This window comes from Coregonus clupeaformis, chromosome 12 (genome assembly GCF_020615455.1).
Source record: "Coregonus clupeaformis isolate EN_2021a chromosome 12, ASM2061545v1, whole genome shotgun sequence".
Lineage (NCBI taxonomy): Eukaryota > Metazoa > Chordata > Actinopteri > Salmoniformes > Salmonidae > Coregonus > Coregonus clupeaformis.
In genome coordinates this window covers 1,106,806-1,121,723 of record NC_059203.1, presented here as the reverse complement: position 1 = coordinate 1,121,723, position 14,918 = coordinate 1,106,806, and the positions used below count along the sequence as shown (strand labels likewise).

General features: G+C 44.4%; 1 protein-coding gene across 1 annotated transcript in view; it reads left to right on the top strand.

The window, feature by feature from the left end:
- LOC121577990 (alpha-1-syntrophin) overlaps positions 1–14,918 on the top strand; it is a 66,639-nt gene that overhangs the window by 29,997 nt on the left and 21,724 nt on the right. The gene's annotated exons all lie outside the window — the stretch shown is intronic.

Genomic DNA, 14,918 nt, shown 5'->3' with positions numbered 1-14,918 from the left:
AATTGGATATTAAAGGCGTTCATTTCTGCTTGTGATAAGTATTGGCTCCGTGGTTCCTTGTCATGACAATGATGCTAATATGTCCTGGCCGAGTGTGTTTGGTCCAACGAATAATGTGCCCCCTGGTTCTCCATGTTCTTCCCAGAGTTCTCCGGCTGGAGCCGCAGCCAGACATCTGTCGCTGAAGCGACAGGTGATGGCGAGCAACTACGTCTACATCTCCCTCCCCCTTCCCTGCATATCCCAATCCCAGCCTTCCCTGCTTATCTGGAGATCGGCCAAACAAAAGAGTGCAGGCCTTGGAATTGGGAAAGGCTGGGAAACCGGGAAGTACTGTAGGATCCGTGGTAATTCCTCTCATCCCACCATTCCTGTTCTTTCCCATGGCCAAAATAGGAAAAGCTGTAACTCCCCAGGGCTTAGGACATGAGCTGCAGACGTTTACAGGCTTGTTATATTTCTTTTTTTCCTAAAGTAATTGAGCCTCTGTGTCTTGGCACATGCAGCATTCCTACTTATTTTTCTCCCTTTTTAGGTTGCCAGTGAGGCAGCGCAATTTGATTAATTGGCAGTTGGGTGCCAGTTTTGTGCCCACGCAGCCTTTTTCCCAGTCAGCAATGTGTGAGGTAGCAGCCGGAGCTAACCTGACCCTAAAGCTCTCATGCAGCAGGGCTAGCCTTGGTTACATGTTAGCCTAGCAACTTAGCAAGGCTTGTAGCTTTACTGTAAGCTTAGTGACTGGCTGGTTCAACAGCAAGAATACATAGACATTAATTTGGTTGAGAGTTGCTAAAACCCTCTTCAGAGCGGTTTCTAAAGGGTTAATAATATCAAATGAAATGTTAACCAGAGAATCATCAAGCTCCCTGGTAAGCAATGCCAAAGATGTTCTATTATATTGGCAAGATAGTTGTGTGACCGCTCTAACAATGGAAATAAATGTCCTCAAAGATGGAAGGAAGGCAGGCGGGAGGAAGCGAGATCAGGTATGACCATTCTAGCCAAGGAGAGGGCAGATATGCGTGTGAACAACAGGCACAACTCCGATATAATTGTTTATTTTTTTGTTACCCAAATGCCATGTGTGTCCACTTATATCAGTGCATTCATAACAATCTAAACATTACGAAACGTACAGGCCAGTCAAAAGTTTGGACACACCTACTCATTTTCTTTAATTTTCTTTCTCTATTTTGTTGCCTTACAACCTGGAATTAAAATGGATTTTATGGGGGTTTGTATCATTTGATTTACACAACATGGCTATCACTTTGAAGATGCTAAATATTTTTTTTTGTGAAACAAACAAGAAATAAGACAAAAAAACTGAAAACTTAAGCGTGCATAACTATTCACCCCCCCCCCCCAAAGTCAATACTTTGTAGAGCCACCTTTTGCAATTACAGCTGCAAGTCTCTTGGGGTATGTCTCTATAAGCTTGGCACATCTAGCCACTGGGATTTTTGCCTATTCTTCAACGCAAAACTGCTCCAGCTCCTTCAAGTTGGATGGGATCCGCTGGTGTACAGCAATCTTTAAATCATACCACAGATTCTCAATTGGATTGAGGTCTGGGCTTTGACTAGGCCATTCCAATAAATTTAAATGTTTCCCCTTAAACCACTCGCGTGTTGCTTTAGCAGTATGCTTAGGGTCATTGTCCTGCTGGAAGGTGAACCTCCGTCCCAGTCTCAAATCTCTGGAAGACTGAAACAGGTTTCCCTCAAGAATTTCCTGTATTTAGAGCCATCCATCATTCCTTCAATTCTGACCAGTTTCCCAGTCCCTGTCAATGAAAAACATACCCTCCTTCAGGGAACGGTAGTTATATCAAATCTGTACGTTCCCTTTCAGTCAGTCACTAAGTATAACATTCTATGGGACAGACAATCACGCCCCAAGCCGAGAGTACCAAACTAGGAGGCCCACAGCAGCCCAATCACACACAGGTTCCATCGACTCCAAAAAGGGTTACAGAAGCCACCTTTTTCCCTAATAGTTACCCGAGAAGGCTGAACTGTCAGAGCCTCATGAGGACTGAACTGTCAGAGCCCCATATAGGGAAACAGAACCTGCTGCAACTTGGCTATGCACACTGACACGCTGCCACTGCAGCCCAAATCCATAGAACCCACGGTTCCAAGAACAATACTTACCTTGCGAGGTAAGGAATCACAAATCCAAAACAACAGAACATCTGTAGTGACTTGGTAAAGGCTCAAACCCACAGAGAACTGTGGTAACCCGGAAAAATTCTGCCTAACATCGACCACGGCAGCCCAAGTCCATAGACCCTACTGGTTCCAAAAAGGCGCACACAGAGACCTAAGGAGTCTGGAACGGCAGGAATCCCACAAGGAACTGCAAGTCCAAAACAACAGGGCACCTGCTGTGACTTGATAATGCGCACTCGCGCTCCAACTCATTGACGAACCATGGCAGCCCAAGGCTCAAACCCTCAGGGAAACTGTGGTAACCCGGATAAGGCAACCCTTGTCCTTTGCTGTCATACACCAGGGAGATAGCCTCCACAATCCAAATGTGAAAGACGCTGCTTAGAAAGTGCCCTACCCCCAGCTGGATTAGCGAAACAGTCAAAAAGCTGGTCACAAACGCGGACATCCTTGTTCCTATCCATATACTTGCGTAAAGCATGCATCGGACACAGGCCATGCAACCTCTGTTGTTCGCTGGAAGCAAATGGAGGAGGTGAGAAAGGGAAAGCTCGAAAGCCAGAACCTGGGAGCAAACTGCATTAGGACGTAACTTTACTTTGGAATCGCCAGGCACGAACTCCAAACAGGAAGGGTGTACTAATAGCGTGTGTAGATCCTCAACATGCTTGGTGGACACCAAGGCCATGAGCAGGGCAGTCTTGTAGGAAAGGACCTTCAGGTCCACAGACTCCAATGGTTCAAACGGAGGCTCAAACAGATTGTCCAGGACCAACTCCAGGTCCCAGGTAGGTGCCATAGGCTTAGACATAGTTCAGACCCTGGGGTAGAGCCGTCAATCCCAACATAACACGCTGAAATGTGGAAAAAGAAAACCAGTACTCCAAAAGCTCTTGCAAGAACATCAAAATGTCCACCAAAGAGCTCTGAAAAGGAGAAACTCCTTCAACCTGCCACCAACCCTCAAATGCATGCCACTTATATGTATACAACCCTTTCGTAGAGGGCGCAAGCGGAAATGCGTTTGGCAGACCGCACCACCCTCTGGAGAGCCCTGCGGTTGCGGGCGGTGCAGTTGCCGTACCAGGCGGTGATACAGCCCAACAGGATGCTCTCAATTGTGCTTCTGTAAAAGTGTGTGAGGGTTTTAGGTGCTAAGCCCAATTTCTTCAGCCTCCTGTGGTTGAAGAGGCTCTGTTGTGCTTTCTTCACCACACTGTGTGCGTGGGTGGACCATTTCAGTTTGTCGGTGATGTGTACGCTAAGGAACTTGAAGCTTTCCACCTTCTCCACTGCGGTCCCGTCAATGTGGATAGGGGGGTGCACCCTCTGCTGTTTCCTGAAGTCCACGGTCATCTCCTTTGTTTTGTTGATGTTGAGTGAGAGGTTATTTTCCTGGCACCACACTCCCAGAGCCCTCACCTCCTCCCTGTAGGCGGTCTCGTCATTGTTGGTAATCAAGCCTACTACTGTTGTGTCGTCTGCAAACTTGATGATTGAGTTGGAGGCGTGCTTGGCCACACAGTCATTGGTGAACAGGGAGTACAGGAGGGGGCTGAGCACGCACCCTTGTGGGGCCCCAGTGTTGAGGATCAGCGAAGTGGAGATGTTGTTTCCTACCTTCACCACCTGGGGGCGGCCCGTCAGGAAGTCCAGGACCCAGTTGCACAGGGCGGGGTTCAGACCCAGGGCCTCAAGCTTAATGTTGAGCTTGGAGTGTACTATGGTGTTGAATGCCCGAGCTATAGTCAATGAACAGCATTCTTACATAGGTATTCCTCTTGTCCAGATGGGTCCGAGGTCACTGATACGCCAAAGCGCATTTTCTCGCGATGTGTAAGATCTACCTCAGCCATGCTGAACCGCTCCCATATCTGGGCCACCACCGAGGGGTGCAGTCTAGAGATAGGACCCCCCTGGAAAGTAGATCTGCAAAATAGTCAGTAGCTCTAGGTAATTGATATGCAGCGTGTGTGTCGTGATCACCCTGCAGGACACTACCTGGCCCATGAGAACCCCCTGCAACAGCAGTCGCGGGTCTCTCCAAGGAGTCAATACCCTTAGGCATGACGGGGATACCTTGAGCAACCGATGACAGTGGCGAGATGCGTCCAGACACGTTGCAATCAGCCAGCGCTGAAACAGATGCATCAACAGAAGTCCCAGAGGCACCACAGCTATCATAGAGGCCATCAGACCCAATAACCACAGGCACAAGTGAAAAGGCACAGAGTGCCCCAACTGAAACCGTGCCAGACAGAGCCAGAATGCGACCCTCCTCTGTTGGGAGAAAGCACATGATTCAGAACCGAGTTCAGAACGAGACCCAGAAACTGAATGCAGTGAGCTGGAGTCAAATACTGTAACTTTTCTTGTGATTCACTTTGAACCCCAGAGATTGAATCTGGGAAACCAGCGTGGCAGTGTGGAGCTATGACCAGCCAATCGTCCAGATAGGTGAGTACTCTGATCCCCTGGCACTGCACCGGCGCCAAAGCCACCTCCACTACGATAGACAAGGTGCGGGGCGATAGGGAGATGGGGAGGATGTATAGCACATGAAAAGATGCATCTTTCAGATCTATGGACATGTACCAATCGCTGGAACGCACCGACTGCAATAGTAACCCGGAGGTGCTTGTTTAAAACATGCTAGTCCAGGATGGGATGCAACGTTCCATTGCTCTTGGGAAATAAGAAGTACTGGCTGTACCAACCGCTCTGTACTTCTGAGACGGGGACCATCCAAATAGCCTGCTTTTGAAGGAGAGAGGAAATCTCCTCTTTCAAGACAGGCGCTAGGACCCCGGGGACCATTTACGTAATGACGCCACGAAAAGGAGGAGGACGCACAGCGAACTCCTGACCGTACCCCCTCATCTCCGTCTTCGTCAACTGCGCATGCGCGTCACTGGACAGAGCACTCAGCCAGTCTCACATACAGTCCATTATCTCCTGAACAGGTAGAGCACCACCATTTTTTTGTCATGCTTGCTTTCATATCCACCAATCTTGACAACCGTGTGTCTGAACGTGGGGAAGGAACTGTGCGTTCTGATACCCAGCCCACACCGGGTTCGGGGACCTTGGCAACCAGTAACTTACCCCCATTGACCGAGCCACTTGGGAGCACTAGTATGTTATACCGAGTGACCGATTGAAAGGGAAAGTACAGTTATGATTTAACTACTGTTCCCTGCCACAGTAGCTAAGTAACTCGCCAATCATCAGCAAAACCTTTAAACAAGGGTAAGCGACGCTTCACCGCTGCAGGGACAGAAGGTAAATATCTTCCCCCAAACCTGGAGGAACTCCGCTGTGGGGGAAGAAAACGCCATCAAAGATGCATTCACCACCAATGGATCAATCTCCCCTGCCAAATCCAAAGCCGGGGCTTCAGGCTGCCCCTGGCTGATGTCATCCGATTCACACTCTGAAAACCCTCCAGAGCCAATCAGGTATAGTATATCATCCCCGGAATCTGGACATTGAACACTGCCAGGGAAACTGGAATGAGTCTCACATGGCTGGAATGACATCCCTATCAACTCCGACCACCAATCTTCCTCACAAAGTCAGCGCGACTCCCAATGGAAGTTGAACCCAGCCGGAGACAATGGTCACACTAACTGGTCAGAGCCAAGGCCTCCTGAGTGTGTTTCCACCCCAGGCAACAGGACAGCACTCGTAAGGATCTTTAATTTTCATTGTGAAACCACATGCCCTATGGCACGGTCGGAGGTTCAAACTCGTCTGGTTATAATTTTTTTACGTACTCTTACCACTGGCCATCTTACTCAAGCAAGGAAGCATTAGCTACACAAGTAGAGCAGAAAGTAGTTCGCGTTTAGCAAACACAAAAACCGATACAAAGACCCAAAACTCACAACAGCTAAAGTAAGTGGATGACTTCTCTGTCCCCACTAAGAGACACCTAAGTTGGAGCCGAATCTCGCAGCCTTCGTGTGCTTGAAAAGTTTGTAAATTGCGTGATACGTTCTTCCTTCAGGCGAGCTGAAGAGCGAAGAATTTAGGAAATGGATGCAAGCCCCGGTATTATAGCCAGGAAAGCAGGGCTACCGAGGGCTGGCTCGGCACCCATTGGCCTGTTGTGCGTGATTTCAGTTTGCTTCAGGTGAATAGGATTGGTCAATGACTCCCCATAGTATGTTATAACGAGTGTCCGACTGAAAGGGAATGGAGGTTGTTATGTCAGAGGTTTTCTGGTTAGCCTGTCAATCAAAATAAATTGGCTTGTGAAACTCGGTGACACTATCTCAGTGGTCCACATCAAAGTAACCAAACATGGTGCCAACAAAATAGCGGATGAGCCAGTTACAGTATTACCCCCCACGAATTCATTGGAGCTAACCACTAACCTTTGAGGCATAACCATGCTTTTTTCGCTGAACAAGCCCTATGATGGTGCTCTGTAGATCCGACGGTCCAGACCACCTACGCATAGTAGCTCCCAAGCTGTTAATAGGTGAACAGAGGTGAAATGTCCAGCTGTCTTTCAACTGCGTACACATAAAACAACTTATGACCACACAAACCACATTTCCATCCAACCATTTCATGAGGATGAAATACATGAGGCATGAAAAAAGTCAGGACCGGGCTGATGGAAACAGGAAATGCTGGTACAACTTTATAAATGCCGACAGACAATTTGTTCGTTCGACATGGGTGGGATCTTTTTGTGTCTGTAAAATGTATTATGCGAGAAATGGCGGTGGAAACGCCTTTATGTACAAATATTGATATAATAACCATCATATCGAAGTATCCTAAACTCAGAGTCACGCGATATGTTGTGTGGTCCTCCCACTACGACTCGGGAAAGCATGCAGTTTATTAGGATGAACTTCACAGGGTGGTGGAAGTGCAAGGTGATGAGCTTGATGCTCCTTTCCAATAAATATTGAGGGTCTTATACTGGTGACATGATGATTGATGCTTGGCTGCCATTTGACAAATACAAATAATATCGCTCTTATCCATAATAATCTCATCATGTAGACTAGCCTACCCACACTGTATCTGCCAGCTGTTGGCTAGAGCGCACGTGCCAAGACCAGAGTGGGCACATTTGCTATATATAATCTAACAGTTTTTGTGACAAAACCATCAGTAGAGTTGAAAATGCAATGGAAACTCATTTAACTTGTATTTTTCATTCAGTACATGGGAATTTAACGGCAAAAGTTATTTTATGTGCACTACATCATCACACATAGCCTTTTTTTCCGCAATAAGTCTGTTTGATGGAAAAACATCTCGTGGGAAAATGTGCATGTTGTTTTACGCAGATTTTTAGAATATTCACACGGAAATCTGTCGCAAATTGGATTGAAACCAGATGCTCTTTTATAGAACGCTCTGTTTGATTCAAACTTGGTGAACTTTTTCTGAACTTAAAAGGCCAGTGGACAATGTCAGTTGGCCTTGCAGACCGTGAGATGCTCCTATTCATTTCTTTCACTACTATGGTTCAATTTTCAAGATTTAGACACTCAGCTCACGCCGAGTACACTTGATAATGTGGCTCGCGCTCTCTCGCTGGCCGAAAGTTACGCTTCCAGTGTATTGTCTTTTTTGTATTTAATAAGGATCCCCATTCCAGCAACTCTTCCTGGGTCCAGCAACATTAAGGCAGTTATATCAAAGAAAAAATGACATGACATTACATTTCAGTTTCTATGTATGTTTCTCCCCCACCGTATTTCAAATGAATATTAAGTGACTCAACACGTTCCTCAGCGTAGAAAAATGTAATGGCTACGACGATGAGCGAAGTGCCAAAGGGCATGTATCTATCGCCTTATTAAAACATCCATGACAATATAATTATCACTTTCAAAATAAACCTCTACCTTAAAGCTGGCTCTATATTTGCACCACATTCCATTTAGCGCCAACTTCAAGTCTTCTATTAGCAGGTCTCGAGTCTCGAGTCGTCTCTTCATAATGTATTTGCCCCACGTGACTTACTTTACTGTAAAGTGATACAGACTGTTCTCTTAGCCACCTTTTAGTCTGATCTTTGGCTGGTTGGTTGCTTGCTTGCTATTTGCAAGGTGATGGTCAATGCCATTTCAACTCAGTCCATTAATGAAATTGTAATTTGTCTATTTTCTCTGAGACTGTTACGCAAAGTATTAGCTGTCTTGGGCAACACAGCTTTGATCCACTTACAGTATACACCAGAATGTAATTTTGTAATGAGCATCTATTCATATAGGCCATATGTAGCAGAGGCTTAGTTTGGAGTCTGTTTTGGCTTCAGTCACACTTTTGTGCTGTTGCATGACAACATAACGGCCAAGAGTTGGCTAAAGTTGAAATGTTGAAGTCAATGCTGAATGAGACACACACAGATTTACTAAAGCATTTGCACTTTGCACCACCTTTTCCCCCAGAATAAAACACCAAAAACAAAGCTAAAACATGAAACTGTGTTCTTTCTCCAAACCTTAACCTGCTTCAGAGAGGTAAAGTAATTCTTATGAAAATAATTAGTAGGAATACATTGCTAATTCTACTCTGTAGCTCAGCTGGTAGAGCACGGCGCTTGTAACGCCAAGGTAGTGGGTTCGATCCCCGGGACCACCCATACACAAAAAATGTATGCACGCATGACTGTAAGTCGCTTTGGATAAAAGCGTCTGCTAAATGGCATATTATTATTTATTATTATTACTAATGTTGTGCCACTGACAACAACTATCTCCAAAACCTTATTGGGATTGGGATGGCTCGGGCTTTCAACTACAGGTTGTGTTTTCCATGGACTGAACCACCGGCCCGGAGGAAAATGTGTGCGTCCTATTCCCAAAGACGTTCTGGCCTGTGTGCACATTCTGGTCAGGCTCATGGGTGGATTAGTACCACCAAAGAAAATGTTTCAAGTAAATCACAACTCCCCCTGACCCTTTCTCTTCCAGCACCCCTGAACCCCCCTCCCAACTAGGCAAAGCCCCCTCATTAGTAAAATATGTCTAGTGAGATCTATCTCTCTTCAACATCAGATGTGCAACTTTTCTGTTTACACTACCTTGGATGTGGTGTGGCCAAAGCCACATTCCTGCTTCATGTGTGAGTTCAGCTATTAACATACCGTAAATACCTATAGTTTATAGACAAACAGGTTTATAGACAGAAAGGTTAGCAATTCAAACTTCACAGGAGCTTCTAATCTAAAACATACTGCACATAGTGTTGCACACTTGATTAATGCAATGATTCACAAATGTGTGGATATTTAAAAGCCTTTAGTTTTCAATGCTGTCTACTGGTATTAAGGTAGTTAAAGAGATGCTGCGAGATTTCTAAATCTATTTCTAAATCTTTCTACTTACCCAGAGTCAGATGAACTCATGGATACCATTTTTATGTCTCTGCGTGCAGGTTGTAGATAATTTAAGTTAGCATATCTTTAGCTTAGCGCAATTGCTGGAAGTCTCCAGGTACAGTAGCCAGTTCCTCTCAAACGCAGGGAAATAGACCCTCTAACTACTCCAAAGCTGGGTGGTTGGTAATTTATAGTCTTGCAAAGTTATACATAGTAATCAAAATTTTATAAATTCATTAATTTGACTGATAATCATAAACAATGACATTCTATCAACTTCCTCACGCTGTCACATTGTCACAGCTGGCTACTGTAGTTAGAAGGCTTTGGAGTAGTTAGAAGGTCTATTTCCCTGCGTTTGAGAGGAGCTGGCTACTGTACCTGGAGACTTCCAGCAATTGCGCTAAGCTAACGATATGCTAACTTCAATTATCTCCAAACTGCACGCAGAGACATAAAAATGAGTTCATGTGACTCTGGGTAAGTAGAAAAATGTTTAAAATGTGGAAATCTTGCAGTATCCCTTTAAGGTAATCCTTGCAGGGACAATTCTTGCAGCCGTTGCCTTTACACTGTACCACTCAGAGCTTAAAGAGAGTTTTGAATCTAGATCTGTCTCGTTACACTACACAAGTACTGTATCTTTCCTGGACCTAGTTTGTGTCGTCAAAGTAATGTAGTGTAAGTAGGTCCATAGCTGTAGCCATGTCGCCACAACAACCTGCTATGGGCGCAACAAGAACCACCTCTTGCACCAGGGTTGGTTTACATAGATTGATAGTACTTACATTACCTTTGACATCACCTTTGTCTGCAAAGAGCAGTGTCTAGTTCTGAATAAGAAATTGACTAAAATTGACAATTGAATTGCTTTGCCGGGAACTTACTCCTTGCAATGGCCACTTGCAATAGGCAAAGATAGATATTTTATCTGTGGTAAAAAAAAAAAGAATGCCTTTTACAATGGAAAGTGGAAGGCTGACAGAATCGCCAGATTCTTATCGAAAAGTGAGAAATTAAGTGGAACCCGGTCCAGAGCTTCATTTTGTCCTCTGCTGAATTCAGTTAACTTTCCCTACTTTGGTGAACATTTATATAATTACCTCTCTTGACATTTTATGCAAAGCAATCAAGTTTTTAAGTTATGTCGTATATCTGAATTAGTTAGGAAGTATGATTCACTCCCTGACTGCGTCCCAAATGGCACCCTATTCCCTACAACATACCCCTATGAGTCCTGGTCAAAAGTAGTGCACTACATAAGGAATCGGATGCCATTTGGGACACAGCCTCTGTGACCCTCCTATCACTATGGCTCTTGTCCATGATTATAATGAGATGGACTGTGTGGATGATTGGCCTATCCCACTTGAATCTAAATAATTTCCGGTGGTGGGAATACCTAACTTCCTTACCCACTCTAGCCAAGTGAGTCAGTCCACATAATCGGACCCACATTACAGGCCTGGCCCCCATTAAGTTGAGGAATACACACACACACACCACATCACATGTTAATAAGGAGATGAAAAACACTTTAGCTGGAACAATCAAATCAAATCAAAATGTATTGGTCACATACACATATTTAGCAGATGTTATTGCGGGTGTAGCGACATGCTTGTGTTCCTAGCTCCAACAGTGCAGTAGTATCTAACAATTCACAACAATACACAAATCTAAAAGTAAAAGAATGGAATTAAGAAATATATAAATATTAGGACGAGCAATGTCGGAGTGGCATTGACTAAAATACAGTAGAATAGAATACAGTATATACGTATGAGATGAGTAAAGCAGTATGTAAACATTATTAAAGTGACGGCTATTTAACAGTCTGATGGCCTTGAGATAGAAGCTGTTTTTCAGTCTCTCGGTCCCAGCTTTGATACACCTGTACTGACCTCGCCTTCTGGATGATAGCGGGGTGAACAGGCTGTGGCTCGGGTGGTTGATGTCCTTGATGATCTTTTTGGTCTCAATGGAAGTCTCTCTGTGATAATAACCCCAAATTGTGTCTTGACTGCAACTATGACACATTGTTTACACACACAACCACATAGAAAATAGAACTAATATAGTACTGTGTGTCTGGTATAGTACTGTGTGTCTGGTATAGTACTGTGTTTGGTATAGTACTGTGTCTGGTATAGTACTGTGTCTGATATAGTACTGTGTGTGGTATAGTACTGTGTGGTATAATACTGTGTCTGGTATAGTACTGTGTCTGGTATAGTACTGTGTCTGGTATAGTACTGTGTGTGGTATAGTACTGTGTCTGGTATAATACTGTGTCTGGTATAGTACTGTGTCTGGTATAGTACTGTGTCTGGTATAGGACTGTGTCTGGTATAGTACTGTGTCTGGTATAGTACTGTGTCTGGTATAGTACTGTGTCTGGTGTAGTACTGTGTGTCTGGTATAGGACTGTGTCTGGTATAGTACTGTGTGTTTGGTATAGTACTGTGTCTGGTATAGTACTGTGTATGGTATAGTACTGTGTGTCTGGTATAGTACTGTCTGTGGTATAGTGCTGTGTCTGGTATAGTACTGTGTGTCTGGTATAGTACTGTGTGTCTTGTATAGTACTCTGTGTCTGGTATAGTACTGTGTCTGGTATAGTACTGTGTGTCTTGTATAGTACTGTGTGTCTTGTATAGTACTGTGTGTCTGGTATAGGACTGTGTGTCTGGTATAGTACTGTGTGTCTGGTATAGTACTTGTCTGTATTAGGGACTGTATTATGGTGTTTTGTCTGCCAGGGACATTTTGTGCGGGAGATAAAGGGACATTCCTCTGGCTAATAGGGCAGACAGCATGCTTCAAATATCACAATGAAACGGAATTCCAGCCGCTCCCACGGCAACAAGGAAGCAGGGGGCTCAGCCACAGAGCATTGTTGTCTTTGACTTGGCAACAGAGAGTTGTGTTTGCCAAGTCAGGCCGCGAAAATAATGACTGCTACCATGCTGACTGACTATGGTAGTCTACCCCCATGGTTTACTGCCATATCTCCCCTGATGATAATAGCATCTGCCCCAATAATAACGCCAAAGGGGGATTTGGAAGATATGGTTTCGTTTACCCCATCTTTTTAAAGTTTTTCTGCAATTTAAGTGGCGACTGCTGTCTTTTTTGGCCCATTAGGTGATTTAGCGAGCCCTTTAAAAAAACGCCCCGAGTTAAGTGAACAATGTCGAACTGAATTGGGTAGGAAATGCATAGACGGGATTTGCGGATTCAATGTAAAGTGTCCCAAAGAAAAGCTTAGCGGGGGATTCTGCAATTAGAGTAAAGAAACTCCACACACACACACACACACACACACACACACACACACACACACACAACTACTTCTGTGGCCTGCCAGATAAGCTAAAGTAATAACAGTACAGTCTCAGCTAATTTTAGCCCTGCTATGAATGTGCCCGCCACTGGTATTCATGGCAACATTTGGATTCTCTTAAACATCTTTTGCCTCTGGTTGAGTCGAGCTTAGTCATATTTTCACTCTGTACAGGGCCAAGCTATTCAGCGATGGCCTCCCTTTTCCATTTGTCCTGCTCGGTTTAAATGATATACAGTGGGGGAAAAAAGTATTTAGTCAGCCACCAATTGTGCAAGTTCTCCCACTTAAAAAGATGAGAGAGGCCTGTAATTTTCATCATAGGTACACGTCAACTATGACAGACAAATTGAGAATTTTTTTCTCCAGAAAATCACATTGTAGGATTTTTTATGAATTTATTTGCAAATTATGGTGGAAAATAAGTATTTGGTCACCTACAAACAAGCAAGATGTCTGGCTCTCACAGACCTGTAACTTCTTCTTTAAGAGGCTCATCTGTCCTCCACTCGTTACCTGTACTAATGGCACCTGTTTGAACTTGTTATCAGTATAAAAGACACCTGTCCACAACCTCAAACAGTCACACTCCAAACTCCACTATGGCCAAGACCAAAGAGCTGTCAAAGGACACCAGAAACAAAATTGTAGACCTGCACCAGGCTGGGAAGACTGAATCTGCAATAGGTAAGCAGCTTGGTTTGAAGAAATCAACTGTGGGAGCAATTATTAGGAAATGGAAGACATACAAGACCACTGATAATCTCCCTCGATCTGGGGCTCCACGCAAGATCTCACCCCGTGGGGTCAAAATGATCCGGAGCAAAAATCCCAGAACCACATGGGGGGACCTAGTGAATGACCTGCAGAGAGCTGGGACCAAAGTAACAAAGCCTACCATCAGTAACACACTACGCCGCCAGGGACTCAAATCCTGCAGTGCCAGACGTGTCCCCCTGCTTAAGCCAGTACATGTCCAGGCCCGTCTGAAGTTTGCTAGAGTGCATTTGGATAATCCAGAAGAGGATTGGGAGAATGTCATATGGTCAGATGAAACCAAAATATAACTTTTTGGTAAAAACTCAACTCGTCGTGTTTGGAGGACGAAGAATGCTGAGTTGCATCCAAAGAACACCATACCTACTGTGAAGCATGAGTGTGGAAACATCATGCTTTGGGGCTGTTTTTCTGCAAAGGGACCAGGACGACTGATCCGTGTAAAGGAAAGAATGAATGGGGCCATGTATCGTGAGATTTTGAGTGAAAACCTCCTTCCATCAGCAAGGGCATTGAAGATGAAACGCGGCTGGGTCTTTCAGCATGAAAATGATCCCAAACACACCGCCCAGGCAACGAAGGAGTGGCTTCGTAAGAAGCATTTCAAGGTCCTGGAGTAGCCTAGCCAGTCTCCAGATCTCAACCCCATAGAAAATCTTTGGAGGGAGTTGAAAGTCCGTGTTGCCCAGCGACAGCCCCAAAACATCACTGCATGGAGGAATGGGATCTGCATGGAGGAATGGGCCAAAATACCAGCAACAGTGTGTGAAAACCTTGTGAAGACTTACAGAAAACGTTTGACCTGTGTCATTGCCAACAAAGGGTATATAACAAAGTATTGAGAAACTTTTGTTATTGACCAAATACTTATTTTCCACCATAATTTGCTAATAAATTCATTAATAATCCTACAATGTGATTTTCAGGATTTTTTTTTCTCATTTTGTCTGTCATAGTTGACGTGTACCTATGATGAAAATTACAGGCCTCTCTCATCTTTTTAAGTGGGAGAACTTGCACAATTGGTGGCTGACTAAATACTTTTTCCCCCACTGTATATGACAATATGAATCCAGGGATATGTGACAATATGAATCCAGGGATATGTGATAATATGAATCCAGGGATATGTGACAATATAAAATCCAGGGATATGTGACAATATGAATCCAGGGATATGTGACAATATGAATCCAGGGATATGTGATAATATGAATCCAGGGATATGTGATAATATGAATCCAGGGATATGTGACAATATGAATCC